Genomic DNA, 21,861 nt, shown 5'->3' with positions numbered 1-21,861 from the left:
TATTAATAAGTTATCAACAATTTAATGAATTAATTTCTGGTAATATGCAATATGATGACAAAATAGTGTATCTATGAGAATCTGCAGACTTCAATCTATCTGTTTGAACCAGAAATAGCTTTATTATCACAGTTTGGCAAAACGATGAGTTGTGTCCCATTTCCTATAGGCGATTGTTTTCAACCCCTACCCCTTGTGGCTCCGTTTTGAAGGGCAAGGGGCAAAGCCAGGTTTTTGTTCACACCAGGCGCTTAACAGAAGCAGAGCTGAAGCGGTGCTTAACAGAAGCTGAGTGTCTGAGCTAAACTGCTCACACAAGAAGCACTCTCTTTACCTCAGCGCCTCGCCCGGCGTGCCTTTGACCCCGCCCACAACTTCCATTGACTTCATGCCTGGCAGCTTCACGCTTCACGCTTGGAAAATCCTGAACGATCGCTTTTTCGGGATTTCACCTAAATCCATAAAGATTAAGGTCTGTGGTTAACAAAGGTTTATGGGAGCGTGAATTTTGCTTCAGCAGGATAATCTTCACAAACTTGTGTTACTTTTGGAATGTAAATGCGTTTTTTGAATGCAATTTTTAGAAACTGTTTCAAAAGGCATAAAAGTGACTTAACGTTTGTGAAGATTATCCTGCTGAACCCAAATTTGCGCTCCCATAAACTGTGCTAACGTTGTTCACCACAGACCTTAATTTTGATTATTTTAAGTGAAATCCCCATTCTAAAACCCCATAGACTTTTCTACTGATGAACCAAAATGGCGGCGATTTCTGGTCAAGCCTACAAAAATATGTCATCCCTGCGGTACACTCTATTGACAGCCTATTTTTTTACAGAATGCTCACAGCTACAGCGCTCACTGGAAGCCTAGACAACGGTAATGATAAATATTGATGCCTTCATATTGGTGCCGTGGCAAAATCGTATCATGGCTTGTATTGCATCGTGTATCGTGAGATAAGAAGATCATCCCATTCCTATGGATAACAGCGTTTATCTATCATCTAGTTAATCATCTGATCGCCACCATCACCAAGCTGCAGCAGGCGAACACCCAGCTGCAGCAGGAGAATGACGAGCTGCAGAAGGAGAACACCAGGTTGCAGCAGGAGAAGGAGCAGCTGTTGGCCAGGCTGACCACCACTACAGGTAGAGAGAGGCCTGTGTGTTGTCTGTCATAGGCTACTGTACTTTCGCTAACAAATGTCAGACTCAAGACCGAAACGGGGACAGCTTGTCGAATTTGGGAGCAAATGTGGGTCAGTGGTAAGGGTTAGGTGAAGGTTATTGCCCAGAGCCCTAGTTTGGTTTTGTGTGTGAGATGGATACTGTACTGTGTGTGTACCATGCTGATATGGTAATTGTGTGTCACAGCGGCCCCCATCGTCTGCCCCCAGGACTGGCTCCTGTTCAACAGCAACTGCTACTTCATCTCCAAAGACGACAAACGGACCTGGAGAGAAAGCCAGAGCAAGTGCCAAAGAGAAGGAGGCCACCTGGCTATCATCCACACGGCCGAGGAGCAGGTACACGTGTGTGTGTGTGTGTTTGTGTGGAGGGGGGGGGGGGGGGGGGAGTGTGTATGTGTCAATTTAAAGAGTGGACAAAAATGAAAATTTATATATTGCGGTGGCATCTAGTTACCCCGTAGTTACATTATAAGTACAGTCTTGTTACCCTGTTCTACTATAAGTACAGTCTTGTTACCCTGTAGTTATATATGGTCCTTGGTGCGCATGCGTCAACGTTGTATGTCGCCGCCAAAAAAAAGCTCCGTCTTACCCTGCTTGGTTTTCAGCTTTTAATCTGGTTTTAAGCAACAATCTTACACCACATTTTTAACCATCTTGTTGTGTGGTACCTGATAATTAAATCGGGTGTGCTGTTTTAGCGATTGCACTTTTTGGATTTTATATATTCTTGACTCTACCGCAAATCCCTGACTTCGCTAGCTAGACGGAGCTAGCTGATCCAAACGGGACCTCCCGGGCTGGATCTATCCTACCAGAGCAAGGAACTCTCTAATCTCCCAGAGCCTTGAACACTCTGTTAGTGCCTGCCTGGTGCTGTGGCGGGGCTTGCCCTCAGCCCAGGCCCACTGCCCCAGATAGGGCAGTGGACTCATCCTCATCGGAGATCGGCGGATCCTACCCTTGGCCTGGTCTCTGCTACGACACCTACCCCCCGCAGCGGGCCCAGTTTCTGGGCCCTTGCCGGTACGTTTCATTACAGTGAAATAACCCTTCTACTGCACAAGTACCTCTACTACATCTGATCATCGCAGTGGGCTCCTTTCTGGAGCCCTTGCGTGTAAGTGCCGTGCTGTCTACTCGCTAGCACTCTGTTTTTAGCTCCATGCTAAACCTAGCATACACCATCATCAACAACAACAGCAGCAGCAGCATAACCGGTGTTCTACCATTACCTTGTATACTGGCAGTGATTTCTCTCCCCACAGCATGCCTCCCCACAACTCACCGGTTTCGGACATGGCAACGGTCCGAGCTGAAATCCTGTCCCTCGAGTCCCTTCTGCATGATGTCCTCCAGAGGCAGTCCCACCTAGCCTCCCGGCTGGCCGATCTTCAAAGAGCCGCCGTCCCCTCCAACTCTGAGCGTCCTGCTGCCTCGCCTGCCCCTGGTCCATCCTGGGCAACTGTTGCTGCAAGGCGGAGAAGGACCTCTCTCCCCTTGTTTTCCCCTGACGAGGACATCGAAGCCAGCTTTCCAATATCAAACTTCTTTAGCCCATTGGAGAAGCTTCCTGACCCGGAGGCTGACTGCGCCTGGACGGCCCAGCAACCCCCGGTCGAGGTTCACAAAAAATCTAAGAAGAAGCGCGAGCGCCCGAATTCCCCGACAACCCCACTAACCTCCCAGGGAAAACGAGCTAGATGCGCTAGCCCTCCTCTGTCCCCTTTCCCCATCCCGAGCCCCGCTAGTGCTACGGGTCATCGCACTGTAGCTGGTGACCGAGTTAGCTTGATTAGCTCAGCTACAGCCGTGGCTAGCTCGGCTAATGCTAACAGGCTTTCTCCTGCTCCCAGCATCACCTTTACGCCGCCTGACTACATTCTAATAGGCGACTCTATTATTAGACACGTAGCCATCCCCAATTGCATAACTTATTCGTTTTCTGGAGCAAAAGTGCTTGATCTAGTTGAATACATCCCATCCATCATCGAGAAGTATCCGTCTGCCAACTCTGTCATTATTCACGCGGGCACAAATGATACCAGGTGTAGAGAATCAATTCAATTACAATACGACTATGAAACTCTGGCCGAGACAATCGAGAGTCTAGGGAAGAAGTGCGTGTTCTCTGGCATGATTCCTACTCTCAGGAAGAGCTCGGAATCGTTTAGCCGTATTTTCAGCAGCAACAAATGGCTTCATAATTACAGCTCTGCCTGCGGGTATGAGTTCATTGACCACTACGACTCCTTCTGGAAATCGCCCCGCCTGTATAAACTGGATAATCTCCACCCCAGTAATATAGGAATTGCAGTACTGGCTGCAAATATCTCATGTCACCTAAAGCTAGCCACGACCCATCCCGCCTGACTGCACGAGAATCCCCTCAGACTGGTCACTTCTGGTCAGACTCAGCGTAGCCCTCCACTCTGTACAAACCTCAGCTCTAGCTCCCCCTCATGGCCTGGCGGGCTCATTACACCCACCTCACCTCTACCCTTCCCTATCACAACTGGTGTCTCCTATTCAATTCCTGTCCACATCACTGTAAAAAATAACTTTTCACCCACCCCGTTTTTTAGACATGGCAGTAACCCTGAAAACTTTTCATATTTAAAAAATGTTAATACTCCTCTTATTATCTCCGGTGGTCTCTGGAATTGCCAATCAGCAGTAAACAAAACCGATATAATCTCCGGTCACGCCCTCTCTCAATCTCTCCTCTTTCTCGCCCTCACGGAAACCTGGATTATTCCAGAAAATACTGCCACCCCAGCTGCTCTCTCCTCTGCCTTTTCATTCTCACACACCCCCCGAGCCTCTGGCCGAGGGGGGGGCACTGGGCTTCTTATATCACCTAAATGGACATACACAGTCACCCCTCTTTCCCATCTCTCTCTTTCCTCCTTCGAAGCTCACTCTGTCACTGTATCCCTACCCATTAAACTTAGCATCATAGTCATTTACCGCCCACCTGGTCAGCTTGGTGATTTTCTAGAGCAATTAGACACCCTCCTCTCCATATATCCTGAAGATGCCACACCGCTCATCCTGTTAGGGGATTTCAATATCCCGGCCACGACACTTCAGACCTCTTTGTTCACTAGTTTTTTCTCATCTTTTGATCTCTCTCTGTCCCTATCTCCTCCCACTCATAAAGCCGGAAATCTGCTCGACCTTGTTTTCTCATGCTCTTGCTGCACTTCCAACCTCACTGTCACTCCGCTCCCCGTATCAGATCACCATTTTGTAACCTTTTCCCTTCCCATCTCTCTTCCCATTCCCCCCCCTGCACCTACTCACAACATCACCACTCGGCGTAACCTACAAACCCTCTCACCCTCAGCCCTCTCTTCTACTGTTCTCTCCATCCTTCCCTCAGTAGAGCAATTCTCCTGTCTCTCCACCAACCTAGCCTCCGCTGCACTTCTTTCCTCTCTCTCCTCCGCTCTCGACTCCCTCTGTCCCCTCATCACCAAACCTGCCAGAACCTCCCCTCCTGCTCCTTGGCTGTCCGGGGCTCTGCGTACCAGTCGTGCTGAGCTTCGGGCAGCTGAGCGAAAATGGAAAAAGTCTCTTCTCCCCACTGACCTCTCTGCCTACCACCTCCTCCATTCAAATTTCACCTCTTCTATCTCAGCTGCTAAGTCCTCTTTCTACATCTCAGAAATCCAGTCTTCCGCCTCAAACCCTAGTAAATTGTTTTCTACTTTTTCCATTCTTCTTAACCCTCCACCCCCTCCCCCCCCCCCCCTTCCCTCACTGCCGACGATTTCATGACCTTCTTCACCAAGAAGGTAGATGACATCAGCTCTGCTTTCCCCCCTCCAGTCACCAACAGCAGTTTTTCCGTCACCAGCACACACTCTCTGACCCCCCCCCACTGGTCTTGCCTCCTTCTCTCCCCTCTCCCCTGAAGATGTACTCAAACTCATTATGTCCAACCGTGCTACCTCCTGCCCCCTCGATCCTATCCCCTCCTCTCTCCTCCAGGCTATCTCCTCTGATATTTCCCATTTTCTCACTTCCTTCATCAATTCATCCCTGTCCTCTGGTTCTGTTCCCACTCTCCTCAAGACTGCTAGAGTCAAACCACTGCTCAAAAAACCTTCTTTAGACCCCTCCACCACCCATAGCTACCGTCCCGTGTCCCTTCTCTCCTTCATATCCAAAACCCTCGAACGTGCAGTCTCAGATCAACTTTCACTTTATCTCTCCCAGAACAATCTATTAGATCCCCTACAATCAGGTTTCAAGCCCCTTCACTCCACCGAAACAGCCCTCCTCTCAGTCACTCATGCCTTACATTCTGCCAAATCCTCATCCCTCTCCTCTGTCCTTGTTCTTCTAGATCTATCTGCAGCTTTTGACACCGTAAATCACCAAATCCTTCTCTCTACTCTCTCTCACCTGGGTATTTCTGGTTCTGCACTTTCATGGTTTATTTCTTATCTTTCTGATCGCTCATACCAGGTGTTATGGCGAGGTGCCCTTTCTAGACCCTCCACTCTTACCACTGGTGTACCCCAGGGCTCAGTCCTGGGCCCTTTCCTTTTTCTTTTGTATATCAGATCGCTCGGCCATGTAATAGCCTCTCACGGTTTCTCTTACCATTGTTACGCCGATGACACGCAACTTTTCATTTCTTTCCCCCCCTCTGACACCCAAATTGAAGCCCGCCTCGCCTCCTGCCTCAAAGACATCGCAGCCTGGATGTCCGTACACCATCTCAAATTGAACATTGATAAAACTGAGCTCCTCTTCCTCCCGGCTAAGGACTGTCCTCTTAGTGACCTCTCCATCTCCATTGAAAACACTACCGTACTGCCCTCCCAAACAGTTAAAAACCTCGGCGTAATCCTGGATAACCAGCTATCAAACTCAGCTTTCATCGCAGCCACTGCCCGCGCCTGCAGATTTTCACTCTACAACATCCGTAGGATTCGGTCCTGTCTCTCAGTAGAGGCGACTCAACTCCTGGTCCAGGCATTGGTTCTCTCCCGCATGGATTACTGCAATGTTCTGTTGGCCGGGTTACCTGCATCTGCTATCCGACCTCTTCAACTAATTCAAAACTCTGCAGCCCGTCTGGTGTATAACCTGCCCAAATTCTCTCACGTCACTCACCTCCTCCATAAACTCCATTGGCTTCCCATCCTTTCACGCATCAGATTCAAGTCTCTGGTACTGGCTTACAGGGCACTCCACCGGTCAGCCCCTATATATTTACAGTCCATGATTAAGTTACAACCATTACATAGCTCTCTCCGTACCTCCACCCGTCCTGTCCGTCTAGCCCCTCCATCAATCTGCGGACCTGGGGGTCGCGCATCTAGATCACGACTCTTTTCATCTTTGGCGCCACAATGGTGGAATGAGCTCCCCCTTTCGGTCAGTGCAGCTGAAACACTGCCTATTTTCCGTAGGAGACTAAAGACTCACCTATTTGGATTATATTTTGGCCCTTCAGGATCAGACCTTTCTTAATTGTTCATCGTGCTTATTGTTTGCTATGTCTTATAAGCGATACTTTTTATAAGTGTTTGTTGTTTTTTACCTTGTTTATTGCTTGATATATTTTTGTATTGTTGCTGATAATGTGTATTCTTTGATCTTATATTGTACTGCACTGTATTGTATTGCATTGTAAGTCGCTTTGGACAAAAGCGTCTGCTAAACGACATAAAGTAAAGTAAAGTAAATATTATAAGTACAGTCTAGTTACCCTGTAGTTACACTATAAGTACAGTCTTGTTACCCTGTAGTTATACTATAAGTACAGTCTAGTTACCCTGTAGTTACACTATAAGTACAGTCTTGTTACCCTGTAGTTATACTATAAGTACAGCCTTGTTACCCTGTAGTTACACTATAAGTACAGTCTTGTTACCCTGTAGTTATACTATAAGTACAGTCTTGTTACTCTGTAGTTACACTATAAGTACAGTCTTGTTACCCTGTAGTTATACTATAAGTACAGTCTTGTTACCCTGTAGTTATACTATAAGTACAGTGTTGTTACCCTGTAGTTACACTATAAGTACAGTCTTGTTACCCTCTAGTTATACTATAAGTACAGTCTTGTTACCCTGTAGTTACACTATAAGTACAGTCTTGTTACCCTGTAGTTATATTATAAGTACAGTCTAGTTACCCTGTAGTCATACTATAAGTACAGTCTAGTTACCCTGTAGTCATACTATAAGTACAGTCTTGTTACCCTGTAGTTATATTATAAGTACAGTCTAGTTACCCTGTAGTCATACTATAAGTACAGTCTTGTTACCCTGTAGTTATACTATAAGTACAGTCTTGTTACCCTGTAGTTATACTATAAGTACAGTCTTGTTACCCTGTAGTTACACTATAAGTACAGTCTTGTTACCCTGTAGTTACACTATAAGTACAGTCTTGTTACCCTGTAGTCATACTATAAGTACAGTCTTGTTACCCTGTAGTTATATTATAAGTACAGTCTAGTTACCCTGTAGTCATACTATAAGTACAGTCTTGTTACCCTGTAGTTATACTATAAGTACAGTCTTGTTACCCTGTAGTTATACTATAAGTACAGTCTTGTTACCCTGTAGTTACACTATAAGTACAGTCTTGTTACCCTGTAGTTATACTATAAGTACAGTCTTGTTACCCTGTAGTTATACTATAAGTACAGTCTTGTTACCCTGTAGTTACACTATAAGTACAGTCTTGTTACCCTGTAGTTATACTATAAGTACAGTCTTGTTACCCTGTAGTTATACTACAAGTACAGTCTTGTTACCCTGTAGTTATACTATAAGTACAGTCTTGTTACCCTGTAGTTATACTATAACTACAGATCTTCTTACCCTGTTCTACTATAAGTACAGTCTTGTTACCCTGTAGTTATACTATAAGTACAGTCTAGTTACCCCGTAGTTACACTATAAGTACAGTCTTGTTACCCTGTAGTTATACTATAAGTACAGTCTAGTTACCCCGTAGTTACACTATAAGTACAGTCTTGTTACCCTGTAGTTATACTATAAGTACAGTCTAGTTACCCCATAGTTACACTATAAGTACAGTCTTGTTACCCTGTAGTTATACTATAAGTACAGTCTAGTTACCCCGTAGTTACACTACAAGTACAGTCTTGTTACCCTGTAGTTGCATGGTTATTTGCGGGCTGTAATCTAATTCATGTATAGGCAGCGCCTTTATTCATTTTTATTTTATTATTTTATTTGACAGGGACAATGGACAGTCAGAGACTGTCCCCGACTTAGCTAGGAAGCTAAATTTCATCTGCAGTCCCTGGGTCCCTAGATGATACAAGGACAATCAAAAACACAATAAAACAGTTACAATGTAAATCTGATACACATGCATGTACATCATCTAATTTAAGTAAAAAAACATAAAAAACAACACCAACTTTGACACTATTATGCCTTATTATGCCTTAATATGCACAAGCTAACATGTTGGTAAGGAGATTCTATTTATGTTCAGAATATTATGTTAAAAAAAAAATTTCAGAGCTCTTTAGACTGCCCCCTATAGTAAGTAAGTAATTATTTATTTCTATAGCACCTTTCACGGCACGAGGTCACAAAGTGCTTCACAGAGTCGAAATTACAATAAAACAGTGAGGTAAAAAAAAGAAAAAAAAAAGAAAAGAAAAAAAAAGTGAAGTTTATGAAAGCAAGCGTCCACAAGCTTCAGGTTGCTTATAATGAATTTTGCAAGGCAAGAGTCAACAATTTCCAGGTGCGTTGAGAAATCTGATGTACAAGTTTATATCTGCCCATTGAATGATTCTCGGAATGCCAATGCTGCTGTCAAATCCTACCTGTCACATTATGTGGAAACATTGGTATAACTGTCTTTCATGGCAAGTAGCAATGGTTTTCCATTTCCTTTTGATTTGGGGGGGGGGGATGTATTATTGTGTTTGTGTGTTCTACTTTACTTTACTTTACTTTACTTTACTTTACTTTACTTTGATTGATTGATTGATTGATTGACAGGACAGTCTGTCTAACCATGAAAGGCACACGACAACGCATTCATTGTGACGCTGACGTGACGTCACAACGCTGCGACGCTGTGTGATACCGGTGTTTTCAGCTCTGCCTATTACGACTTATTTTGCCAATTCCTCGCCTACCTTTTGCTATCTTATCTTTTCTCTGCCTGCGATATCACATCGCTACTTAATAACTCTTCTCTCTCAATCCGCGGACATCTGAAACAACCGTTCTATCGCTAAACGTTAGCCTAGCCGCCTGCTAGGCTAACGTAAACAAGAGCTGCTAGCCACCAGCTAACAGCTAACGTTAAACTGTTTACAATGCTCTCGCTCTCCCCCCCGGATAATCACCATGCTACGGGACTATCCAATACGACTACGCTTAGTGGATCCGTGGAATCACGCTCATTTCCTTCGGATGATGAAGTTATTTTCAAGCTGCTGCCTGATACTACTTCAACACCAGCTCCCTCAGTATCCCGGGTGCTCATCGCACAACAACTAGCCACAACATCCGAGCGACTGGTCCGGCGTCAACCTAGGCTACCAGCCTCTGCTCCTAATGGCCTCAGGTCCCCGGACTGGCCCGCACTGCCCCGGCGTCAACCTAGGCTACCAGCCTCTGCTCCCAAGGCCCCAGGTCCCCGGGCACCGCAACGGCGTGAGCTGCTTCTGGCCGCAGCACTACGACACGCTCCGGACATGGCTAATGCCAGCCATCTCCCTCCCGAATCGGGTAAGATCGATCCAATTCTTACTATCCACTCTCTCTTAGATATGATTAATCTATTAGAAAACCGTGTTTCCCAACAAGAGAACGATAAACGCCAGTCACCTAATGATAGTCTTGTTACACTTAACCAGACTGGCTTCCCTGATCATTTACAATGTACCTCAGTAGCTGATGTGTATTGTGAATTAAGCGAGGATGCTAGCTGCGGTCCAGCTGGTACCCCCGTTAATGCTGCTCCGCAGCACGAGCAGAACAACCCGGCCAATGTCTCGTTGGCCCCACAGTCTGTGGATGATGGGTTTACAGTTGTCTCACACTGCCGTGGCGTTAAACGTGCACAGCCCGCCGCTGTGCAGCCCGTTTCCCAACAAACCACTTCGGTTGAGATCCGAAATAGATTCACGCCGCTTGCTAACTCTCCTGTTCAGCATGCTGTGTCGTCCGCTCCGCCCGACAATATTAAACCCTCTATTCTATTGATTGGAGACTCTATAACCCGCAATATCAAGCTTAACACACCAGCCGAGATAGTTTGTCTGCCCGGGGCCAGAGTACCCGACATTGAAGCTACTCTTAGGGTGCTAACAAACAGCCATAAACAGACAATTACCCAGGCTACCCATGATAACATCATACTACACGTTGGCACCAACAATGCCAGGTTTAAACAATCGGAGATCACAAAGCACAGCATAACTAGGACCTGTGCTTTTGCTAGCAAGATGAGTCGGCATCCATTAATTGTCTCTGGTCCCCTCCCTGTCACACTTAACTCTGACATTTTTAGCAGGCTGTTTTGGCTCAACAACTGGCTGGCCAAACACTGTGCTGATAAGGGCTACCTATTCTTAGATAACTGGCCCTCTTTTAGAAGCATGACTGGCATGCTTAAGATGGATGGCATCCACCCTACCCCATTGGGTGCTAGCACCTTATCAAAAAACCTGGATAGTTGCCTACGGCAAACCCAGACTATTATCCTTGAATGACAGTTTCACCCACAACATGCAGGGCCACAGGCTGCTAGACAGCCTGTTAGTTCTACTTGTGCGGTTATGGAGTCTGCTAGTTCAATTAACTTAGTCTATCCAATACAGACTGTGCTCCGTCCGCGCCGCACTATTACTAGTAACCGACCCATAAACGCTCTGCAATATCCTAACCCAAACCTTATTGTTATTAATCCGACTATTACCACCGCCGCTCCGTCTCCGTATTATACCACGATCTCTCAAATTAGCACAGTTTCTCTTCGTCGCTCCGTCCCCTCACGCCGCTCTCGTCCACCCCTCAAAACGTCAAACACCAACCTCATTGAGATTAAATCTACTCTTGGTATCGAATGCTCTAAATTAACTAATATTGATGATAAATCTATTCGATTTGGATTCATTAATATCAGATCAATCACCAATAAAGCCCTCCTCGTCAATGACTTAATCATTGAACATAATATTGACGTTATGGGATTATGCGAAACCTGGCTAAAACCGGACGTTGTTCTTCCACTCATTGAAGCCTCCCCCCCTAACTTTGACAATTCGCATGTTGCCAGAATGTCAAGAAATGGTGGGGGCGTTGGCCTAATTTATAACTCAAATCTAGGTCTTCTACAGGATCAAAAGTATAAGCTCCTATCTTGTGAGATACTTACTATGAGACACTCTAATATAGCTGGCCTCGGAGCCTTCTACCTAGTTATGCTCTACCGCCCACCTGGGCCCTATTCATCTTTTCTGGATGAATTTTCCAATTTTCTCTCTGACCTCGTAACCCGCACGGATAATATCCTTATCATTGGCGATTTCAATATTCATGTTAACCGTAAAGCTGACCCACTCTGCAAAGCCTTTCTATCTTTAGTCGACACCCTTGGCTTTGCTCAGTTGGTTCATGAACAAACGCATTCTAACGGCAACACGCTTGATCTCGTCCTTGCTCGTGGGATTAACGTCTCAGATCTGTCAGTCATGATTTACCCTCCAGCACTGTCAGATCATTATCTCATTCAATTTAAAATAGACCTGCCCCTCCGGCAATCAAACCTAGCTGATACCTATACCGCCCGGCGTATCGATAGTTCTACTCCCACTGAACTCGCTGATTTGTTATCGGGGCCGCTTTCCTCTCTCCCAGAGCGGATCGACTCCATTAATGAATTCACAAATCAATTTAATTCAATCCTACTTGCCTCGCTTGATTCTATCGCACCTCTACGTACTAAAATCCGTCGCCCTAAAAAACCCTCGCCTTGGTATACTGACGAGACACGCGCACAAAAACTAATATGCAGAAAACTAGAACGTAAATGGCGATCATCCAAGCTTGAAGTCTATCGACTAGCTTGGAGTGATAGCCTATTAAAATACAAATGTATGCTCTCCGCTGCAAGAGCCTCCTACCTATCAGATCTTATTAACACTAATAAAAATAATCCTAAATTTTTATTTGACACGGTCGCAAATCTTACTCGCAAACCATCCCCCAATACAAACTCTCCATTTACAGCTAATGATTTCCTTGACTTCTTTAACCGTAAAATTATCTGTATTAGAGATGAAATTAGCAACTCTCTATTACTCACAAAGGGTGCTAACCCCTTTCCTAGCCCTGTCCTTAGAACCTTAGACGAGAGTACTATACTCTCGAATTTTGAGACTATCTCCCTAAATGCACTTTCAAAAATTGTACTTTCATCTAAATCCACAACCTGTTTATTCGACCCTCTCCCTGCAAAGTTGATTAAGGAACTCCTTCCAATACTAGGCCCCCCCTTACTTAACATTATCAATAGCTCCCTCTCCTCTGGCACTGTCCCTGCCTCCTTCAAATCTGCTGTAATCAAACCTCTACTTAAAAAGCCAAACCTTGATTCTGAGGTTCTTAACAACTTCAGGCCAATCTCAAATCTCCCCTTCCTCTCTAAAGTTCTTGAAAAAGTAGTCTCAACACAATTAACTGACTACCTCTCGCATAATAAACTTCTCGATCCCTTTCAATCTGGTTTTAGATCACTCCATAGTACTGAAACTGCTCTTACAAAAGTAACCAATGACCTTCTCCTCGCGTCCGACTCTAATTTCTCCTCTCTTCTCATTTTATTAGACTTAAGCGCAGCCTTCGATACAATCGATCATAAGATCCTCCTAGACCGCTTATCTAACTACGTAGGTATCCGGGGCACTGCCCTATCCTGGCTAAAGTCATATTTGTCTGATAGGACACATTGTGTCTCATATAAAAATATCATGTCCACTTTCTCCTCAGTGAAGTTTGGTGTACCGCAGGGATCAGTCCTGGGTCCCTTACTCTTTGGAGTTTACTTACTGCCTCTTGGCGAAATTTTCCGTAGATATGGCATTAACTTTCACTGTTATGCCGATGATACCCAAATTTATATACCAATTAGACCAGACGATCGCTCTAAACTCGCTAATCTTGAATCCTGCTTAATCGCTGTTACAGACTGGATGTCAAATAATTTCTTACGACTAAACGCCAACAAAACTGAACTACTAGTTGTTGGCCCAAAAACCCAACTTCCATTTCTCACTGATCTTAGTCTGAACATTGAGAACTGCGTAATTACTCCAAACTCAAAGGTGAAAAACCTAGGTGTTACCTTTGATCCTACTCTGTCATTCGATGCTCACATTAAGGATATCACTAAAATAGCTTTCTTTCATCTCCGCAATATTTCAAAGATCCGTCCCTTGCTAAATGCAACGGATGCCGAAACCTTAATACACGCCTTTGTTTCATCTAGACTCGACTACTGTAACGTCTTATTCTCTGGCCTTCCACTTTGTAGCACAAATAAATTACAACTCGTGCAAAACGCCGCTGCTAGAATTCTAACTAGAACTAAGAAGTTTGATCATATAACTCCGGTCTTAATCTCCCTCCACTGGCTCCCAATTCAGGCCAGATCAGACTTTAAGGTGCTTCTGTTAACCTATAAATCCCTGCATGGGCTCGCACCTCCGTACTTATCTGAGCTAATCATTCCCTATGTTCCCACGCGTACTCTCCGCTCACAGGACGGTAATTATCTTACCGTCCCTAAAATTAAGAAAAAATCAGCAGGTAGCAGAGCATTCTCTTACCGTGCTCCACATCTCTGGAACCAGCTTCCTCTGTCAGTTAGGGAAGCTGGCTCCATTGAAATCTTCAAAACTAGACTCAAAACCCATTTATTCTCCCAATCATTTGGCTGTGCTTGATAGTTGTGTTTGATGATGTCATTCTTTAGAAATATTTATTAGCTCTTGAGTACATACAATCCTGAATTGCTGAGCGGGCTGTCTCAAGCCAGCAATATCATTATAAACTTATACTTGACCTAATTTAATAATATGGCATCATTTGACCCAGTAGCTTAGATACAAAATCTAATAGCTGGTGAAAAAAACTAGTCCTGAACTGCTGAGCGGGCAATCACAAGCCAGCAGTATCAGTATAAACTTAGACTTGACCTAATTTAGTTTTGTTTGTTGTAGGTCATGATTAAGGTTCGCTAAACAGGGCCGAATCATTGACAGTGGTGTTAGGTGGTACTTAGACCTGAATTAGCAGTATAGTATTAGTCATCCTAAAAAATAAAAAAATAAAATAAAATCCTAATAAATTTTGTTTGGACCTAATTCTATTGTTGTCTATAGAGTTAGTTCCACCTCTGCGCAGATTCCCCCGCTCTCTTCTCTCTCTCCCCCTCAGGTGTCCTTCATTGGCCTGACGTACACCCCCGCCGCTGCAGCCCTAGGTCCGGCCGTCATCGCCCTAGCCACCTGTCGTCACCCTAGGCCATCTACCCGCTACTCCATCTACTGTCTGACACCCCGGGCTCTTCACCACCACCGACCCCTATCCTCATCATCCTGGTCACCTGCCTGCCTAAGGGAAGGGGGGGACCCCCCCCCCCCCCCCCCCAGCCTCAACAACGCGGACTCATGGATTCCTCAGATCATCCTCATGGAACTCCCAATCTTGTTACCCTTTTTGTCACCTAGCTAATTAACTAGTATTCTCTAAACCTACGAACACTTAAAGACTGCATTTTCTATTTTTTTTTGGACTCTACTTTTTAGATTTTCAACTCCCTTCCCTGATCTTAGGATAATTTAAAAATTACATTTTTATATCCCTTCTGTTGGACTCTTTTTTACATTTTCAATTTTCTGTTCTCTTGTACATTTTATTTCCATAATAAACCATTCACAGAGTTTCATTATCGGAAACTCTGTGCATGGTTTAGCCCGGCATCTCTCGGCCTGTCTCGGAGGGGAGTCCCCAGATGGGGGTCCGCTGCTGTGGCCTGGTGGGTGGGCCCGTCCCCCGCGTGGCCTGCTCTCATGCTCTCAGTCACTATGCTGGTGGCTGGGGGCTGGGGGGGCGGGTCGCGTGGGGGCTGGGTCCGCCTGGGCCGCAGCAATTGGCCCCTAGCACAACGACCTCACAAGGTTCCTCCTCAGCCAAGTCACTGGGGCAATCCATGCGGCGATCCATATGGTGGAAAGGTTTTCTTGCGTTCACTGGGGGTGAGGGGGTGCCGCTGTGTCCCGGCCTGGCCTTCCCTCCCACGCCATATGTGGGCGGGGGCCGGGTCGGGGGGCATCGGTGCTCTTCATCACTGGTCGAGGGCTGCCGGTTGGTTTAGAACAGCTTAGGTAGGCGATAGATTAGCTACAGCCTAAGGCTGACCTGTTAGTGTTCAGGCTAAAATCAGACTAGAGCAGGGTAGGATAGGCCAGATTAGGCTGTAGATTAGCTAGATACTATGTCCCAGTTAGCTCTGGTTAATGCTTAGAGTAGTCAGTTGTCTGATCTTCTCCCCCCCCCCTCTCTTTCCCCCTTTCCCCGCTTCTTCCCTTCTTCCCCCCTCTTGTTCTCCTCTCTTTCCATGCTCTTTCCTCCCCCACATCCCACCGCCCCCCCCTCCCTTCTCCTGCTCTCTCCTCATTCTCCCCCCCCTCTGCTCCTTCTCCTCTTCTCCCCTATTTTCCTGAATCCCTGCCACTTCCTGCTCTCCCTTCTCTCACATTCCCCCTGCTCTCCTTCCCCTGCACCCTCCCACCTCTCCTTCTCTGCCTCTCTGTCCTCCCCCCTCTCTCACATTCCCCCTGCTCTCCTTCCCCTGCACCCTCCCACCTCTCCTTCTCTGTCCTCTCCTCCTCCACATTTCCCATTTTCCCCCCACCCTCGCCCTAATCCGGGCCCGTATCCTACTCCCTCCCTCCACCCTAGACCCTACCTCTACCCTCTGTCCTCCCCCCTCTCTCACATTCCCCCTGATCTTCTTCCCCTGCTCTCCTTCCCCTGCACCTCTACTCTCTGTCCTCCCCCCTCTCTCACATTCCCCCTGCTCTCCTTCCCCTGCACCCTCCCACCTCTCCTTCTCTGTTCTCTCCTCCTCCACATTTCCCATTTTCTCCCCACCCTCGCCCTAATCCGGGCCCGTATCCTACTCCCTCCCTCCACCCTAGACCCTACCTCTACTCTACCTCCCCTGTACCCTTCCACCTCTCCTTCTCTGTTCTCTCCTCCTCTCTGTCCTCTCCCCTCTCTCACATTCCCACTGCTCTCCTTCCCCTGCGCCCTCCCACCTCTCCTTCTCTGTTCTCTCCTCCTCTCTGCCCTCTCCTCCCTCTCACATTCCCCCTGCTCTCCCTCCCCTGCACCCTCTCCTTCTCTGTTCTCTCCTCCTCCACATTTCCCATTTCTCCCCACCCTCGCCCTAATCCGGGCCCGTATCCTACTCCCTCCCCTCCCCCAACCCTAGACCCTACCCCTACCCTGGCTCTCCCTCCCCTGCACCCTCATCTCTCCTCCCCTGTTCTCTCCTCCTCCACATTTCCTATTTTCTCCCCACCTCCCCCCTCTCCTCCCTCCCTCCCTCCACCCTAGACCCTACCTCTACTCTACCTCCCCTGTACCCTTCCACCTCTCCTTCTCTGTTCTCTCCTCCTCTCTGTCCTCTCCCCTCTCTCACATTCCCACTGCTCTCCTTCCCCTGCGCCCTCCCACCTCTCCACATTTCCTATTTTCTCCCCACCTCCCCCCTCTCCTCCCTCCTCCCTCTCCCTCCCTCCTCCACTCTCCTGCTTTCTTCAAATGTTCAAATGTTATCTTTATTCTGTATATTCTTGTTACTGTGTGTTAGCTAGAATCAGCTAGACATACTTTCTGTGAAGCCCTCTGAGACATGCTTGTGAATTAGGGCTATATAAGAGAAAAAAGAAAGAAAAAAAAAAAAGACTGTAAAGATAATGAATTGTATGCTTTGTGTGTGTGTGTGTGTGTGTGTGTGTGTGTGTGTGTGTGTGTGTGTGTGTGTGTGTGTGTGTGTGTGTGTGTGTGTGTGTGTGTGTGTGTGCGCGTGCATGCGTGTGTGTGCATGTGTGTGTGTGTGTGTGTGCCTGCGTGCGTGCGTGTGTGTGTGCTTCTTGTCAGTCCTTTCTGTGGGAGCTTCTTCCTAGAGGCTACTGGAACGCCTACTGGATCGGGATCACCGACCAACAGACAGAGGGCGAGTGGGAGTGGGTGGACGGCACCCAGCTGGTCGGCAGCGGGTAGGTTCCCAGTCTGAAAAACACACACACAACTCATTCACTCCACTGCTATTTTACAATTGTCTGTGAGACTGTGTTGCTCCAGAATGCCACTTCGCCCTCCTAGCTGCGGGTATCCTTTTCCCAACCCAGTTTAGATGAAACCACGTCCACTTTGCATGAGGCGACCAGCAAGCCGGTCGCTGTTCTGCTAACTTTCTATGCTAGCAAAAGCCACACCCCCAAAAATGTTGCTCGTGAACCTGATCTTTGCCTTTTACCCGCAAGATGAAACCTTTAGAAGACCTCATTACAAAAGCAAGCAAAGGAGGGGGGAGGGACCATACTGTAGGGATAGGACTTTTCAGTTAGGTCCGAACCAATGTTGCAGGTGTTGCATAGCTCTGCTAAACAAACGATATAGATATAATGATAGTAATTTAATAATGTTTCACATAGGGTCGGTGTGAAGCACTTTGGGAGAAAACATGTATGTCATGACCGTTCGTATTATATTGTATATTATATTGTATTGTATTGTACTGAACTGAACTGTTTTGTATTCTGCATATTTTGTCTGACTGCCACAGATGCAAAAAAGAATTTACCAAAGGACAATCAAACTAACTAACTAACCTCCCCGGACCACGGTCTGGAGCAATGGTGGACCAAACAAGGCCGTTCGGTCCGAGAAAAAAAAGGTGGTCTCGTCTGGATCAAACTGCACTTCGTGGAGTTATTTACCTCCACGTCGTGCATTAAAATCGTATAATGCACACCTAGTCATTGATTATCCCTTACTGAATTCACTTGACCAACAATTCAGCAGCATGACTCCGTCCCAGTGGGTTAGCTCAGGCTTTGGGCGAGGAAGCCACAGAAGCGATACTGAAAGCTGTAGTTCTTCGAATAGCCACTTGAGCCTGGGTCTAAAAGGGAGTCGTTCCCCGTGAGTGTGTGTGTGTGTGTGTGTGTGTGTGTGTGTGTGTGTGTGTGTGTGTGTGTGTGTGTGTGTGTGTGTGTGTGTGTGTGTGTGTGTGTGTGTGTGTGTGTGTGTGTGTGTGTGTGTGTGTGTGTGGCGGGGACGGGGGGGGGGGGTATGTAACTCACCCGTTTAGAGTAAAATAGACCTTTTTTCGGCATGATTGACAGGTTGCCTGTCCAGTGATCGCGCAGTTTGCTGATCACAGTCCAATAGCAGGCGGAGCTGTGGCTCTGGGAAAACCCTGGTCTTGTAGCATCTCATCTCAAGATGGTGACGGCCACACTAGGCTTCAAAACAGGAGTCCAAATCAATCCAATAGGTGACATCACGCTGACTCTGTCCATATTTTTTGACTGTCGATGCTATGCTAACATGGCGGTCCGTCTGCTAACACGATATCTCAGGAACGAACGCCTTACGGGATTTTCTTAAAATTTGGCTTAAGATGAACTCATTACAATTATTTGGTGGTCAAAGGTCAAGGTCACTGTGACCTCACAAAATACATTTTTGGTCATAACTCAGGATTTCATATACTAATTATGACAACATTTCACACAAACCTCTAATATGATAAACTGAAGGGATGACATATCCAAAAGTTCAAAGGTCAACTTCACTGTGACTTCACTGTAGCTGGGGAAATGATCTTGGGTCATTCTACAAAAAGTGGTGGAAGTGCTGTCACGTACTTTGCAGACACCAGAATCCTTTAAAGACGAGCTGAACCCAACGTAACCCAATAAGTGGCGCATGGGTCGGAGACGTTTCAGACTGAAAACAAATCTTGTCTGAGATGACACAGGGTTGAGAGGCGGAGCCAAAAGCATGTAGATGAATTGATTTGACAATTCTGGGGACTGGATTTGGCGTTGGCCAGTCCTGGCGTGTTCTGCCCCCAAATCGAGTGGGATTCAGCGTGTTGTGGCCCTATACGAGTGGGATCCGGAGAGGACCAGGCAACCAGCTGCCTTTGTGTGGAGCGGAGAATCCGAGGCAAATGTGCCGCCTGCCGGCCTGGAATGTCAGGGGGGCTGGGGTAAGACCCGCGGTTATAACGGTATCCTAGACAGTCTGGCAAGCGAGACTAACTAAGAACGGACAAAAATCTTATGACTTCATAAGAAATCCAGACCTTGTAGAAAAGTGGCGATTTTGGGGGTTTGGGTTGAAACTAATGTCTCCTACTTTCTGCGGCACACAATTACTCACATAAGACCCTAAATGTAATAGTTAGAAGGTTTTTGTGGATTTTGGTTTCCAGGGACTTTAAGTTGACTTAATAATCACACAAATTATTGATTTGTATGATGTTTGTATTGTTTTCATTGTTTGAGTGTGATTGTATTGTTTTATATATGCCACAGTCTATTCCTATTCTTGATTTGTATTTTTATTTTATTTGTGGTATTTGTTGTAATCAGGGCGTCCTTGAAAAAGAGAGCATGCTCTCAATGGTCCTCCCTGGATAAATAAAGGTAAATAAATAAAATAAATAAATGGATGTAGACTGCAACTGAACTTGTTGGCGGAGGCATACAACCACGAGGCGGTTCTTTCTAGTTTGGACAGGACAGTATGTGACCTCTGTTGAAGGCTGATCCCTCAGCTTTTGGCTTGCTGCCTGCACAGTGACGGTCTCTCACCTGGTTTCCATTAAACAGGGCCAGTCAGTGCAGGTTAAACAGGGCCAGTCGGTGCAGGTTAAACAGGGCCAGTCAGTGCAGGTTAAACAGAGCCAGTCAGTGCAGGTTAAACAGGGCCAGTCAGTGCAGGTTAAACAGGGCCAGTCAGTGCAGGTTAAACAGGGCCAGTCAGTGCAGGTTAAACAGGGCCAGTCAGTGCAGGTTAAACAGGGCCAGTCAGTGCAGTTTAAACAGGGCCAGTCAGTGCAGGTTAAACAGGGCCAGTCAGTGCAGGTTAAACAGGGCCAGTCAGTGCAGGTTAAACAGGGCCAGTCAGTGCAGGTTAAACAGGGCCAGTCAGTGCAGGTTAAACAGTCAGTGCAGGTTAAACAGGGCCAGTCAGTGCAGGTTAAACAGTCAGTGCAGGTTAAACAGACCCAGTCAGTGCAGGTTAAACAGACCCAGTCAGTGCAGGTTAAACAGACCCAGTCAGTGCAGGTTAAACAGACCCAGTCAGTGCAGGTTAAACAGGGCCAGTCAGTGCAGGTTAAACAGACCCAGTCAGTGCAGGTTAAACAGGGCCAGTCAGTGCAGGTTAAACAGGGCCAGTCAGTGCAGGTTAAACAGATCCAGTCAGTGCAGGTTAAACAGACCCAGTCAGTGCAGGTTAAACAGGGCCAGTCAGTGCAGGTTAAACAGACCCAGTCAGTGCAGGTTAAACAGACCCAGTCAGTGCAGGTTAAACAGAGCCAGTCAGTGCAGGTTAAACAGACCCAGTCAGTGCAGGTTAAACAGGGCCAGTCAGTGCAGGTTAAACAGACCCAGTCAGTGCAGGTTAAACAGGGCCAGTCAGTGCAGGTTAAACAGACCCAGTCAGTGCAGGTTAAACAGGGCCAGTCAGTGCAGGTTAAACAGACCCAGTCAGTGCAGGTTAAACAGGGCCAGTCAGTGCAGGTTAAACAGGGCCAGTCAGTTCAGGTTAAACAGGGCCAGTCAGTTCAGGTTAAACAGGGCCAGTCAGTTCAGGTTAAACAGGAACAGTCAGTGCAGGTTAAACAGGGCCAGTCAGTGCAGGTTAAACAGGGCCAGTCAGTTCAGGTTAAACAGGGCCAGTCAGTTCAGGTTAAACAGGAACAGTCAGTGCAGGTTAAACAGGGCCAGTCAGTGCAGGTTAAACAGGGCCAGTCAGTTCAGGTTAAACAGGGCCAGTCAGTTCAGGTTAAACAGGGCCAGTCAGTTCAGGTTAAACAGGAACAGTCAGTGCAGGTTAAACAGGGCCAGTCAGTGCAGGTTAAACAGGGCCAGTCAGTGCCGGCTAAACAGGGCCAGTCAGTGCAGGTTAAACAGGGCCAGTCAGTGCAGGTTAAACAGGGCCAGTCAGTGCCGGCTAAACAGGGCCAGTCAGTGCAGGTTAAACAGACCCAGTCAGTGCAGGTTAAACAGGGCCAGTCAGTGCAGGTTAAACAGGGCCAGTCAGTGCAGGCTAGTGGGAAAGTGTTTTGAATGGAGGGAAAAGGAGCGTGCTTTAGGTTGCAGAGTCCAAAATTTGCTTTATTCAAACTCTGTTATCTTCAAACTCTATGTTTACTGCTTCAGTTCAATTTGTTTGTGCAGGTGAGACAATGAACTTTGAACTCGGCTGGCACCAAATAATGGCAGAGTCTCAGTCCTCGAACAAGAGAACTGTGGTGTGTTTCTTTAAGAGTGAGAATGTAATCTGAACCAAGGACATGAATTGCCGCCTCGTCTGTTCTTGTGCAAA

This window comes from Poromitra crassiceps (assembly GCF_964638095.1).
Source record: "Poromitra crassiceps genome assembly, chromosome: 3".
Lineage (NCBI taxonomy): Eukaryota > Metazoa > Chordata > Actinopteri > Beryciformes > Melamphaidae > Poromitra > Poromitra crassiceps.
This window is presented reverse-complemented; position numbering follows the sequence as displayed.